Here is a 1,367-nt window from a genome sequence, read left to right as displayed (position 1 = left end):
AACTCGATGTTTGGTCCTAACTTGACTGATCGGGAGACGCTTTGCTTTGAAGAAGTGCCTATACTCCAAACAATAATCTTTGGATTCCATGTGAATACCAAGAATCATATCCACACTGAGAGCTTTGCGATGTCGGAGGAAGATGCCAAAATAGATGTCTTCAAGATAAGGCTCTCTGATTCTTGCCCTGTTATAGCCCGGAAAGTTAGCTCGAATTGCAAACGGCACATAATTCATTGTAAATATCTTGATCGGATCAAATGCCACTCTAGGAGTATCGGATGCACCAGCTTCAACTGTAGTGGAGGGTTCAGGCAATGTCTGACGATCACCCTGAAATGGGAATACGGGGTCTTCTTCATTGATGTCAGCTTCAAAGTCAAAATATAACCCAGATGATTCGTCAATGTTATCAATATCTTCACCGAAATCTTGTTCTCCATCCAGTACCGTAGCAAAAACATCATTAAAACCAACATTGGCCGACAAATCCAATAACAGCCTTGTTCCTATCGTGGAGTCCGTCGACTTTTCAACCATTGGCTCGATCGATGGATTTGTCTCCAATACTTCGTCATCTTCCACAATTATCGGCTCTCTTTCAACACTTTCTATGTTAACATCTTGAGTAGATGTCTCTCTTTCAACACTTAGAGCGCGAGCAGACACAAAATCAATTCACAAAAATCACAAGACTTAAATCATACAAGCTTTAAGCGATTTACACTTAAACCGATTAAGAGTTATACGGACTAGGATTCAAGCAAAAACACAATTTTTAACAGTTTTTCACCAAAAAATGGATCAAAACTTGCAAAAATATGAGTTTTTGAAGAACACAAACAGATTTCGTAAACTCAAAAATCGATAAAAAAAATGGTTCAAAACTTGTTTAAAATCAAAATCGATGTGAATCAAAGTTGTTCAGAATGTAAATATGAATTCAGTAATACGAATTATATCAATTAACGATCAAAATTTATGTGATTCAAGCAAAAAATTGCAATCTGGACCGAAGAACTCTAAGAACAGTCGAAGAACACTATGAACAGTTCGTTAAATCCCCTAAAATTGGTGCAAAATCCTCAAAAAAATTGTTTAATCCTCTAAACAAATTGCTGTAGATAGCTTTGATACCAATTGTAATGCCAAAATCATACAAAATCTGAATCAAATCATCAAGAAATAAGAACAAGATGAATTTAGAGAGAAATTGTCACCAGATCTTCAATAGATTTCTAGGGAGAAAATCTTATCACAATTGCAGCTCTAATCTAATTAATTGCTGAACTAATGACAATTAGAAAGCTAATCACTATTTATACTAAGAAAACAATAAATGCCTAACTATTACAAAGCAATATAAA

This window comes from Cynara cardunculus (genome assembly GCF_001531365.2).
Source record: "Cynara cardunculus var. scolymus isolate 2C chromosome LG 3, CcrdV1, whole genome shotgun sequence".
Taxonomy (NCBI): Eukaryota; Viridiplantae; Streptophyta; class Magnoliopsida; order Asterales; family Asteraceae; genus Cynara; species Cynara cardunculus.
This window is presented reverse-complemented; position numbering follows the sequence as displayed.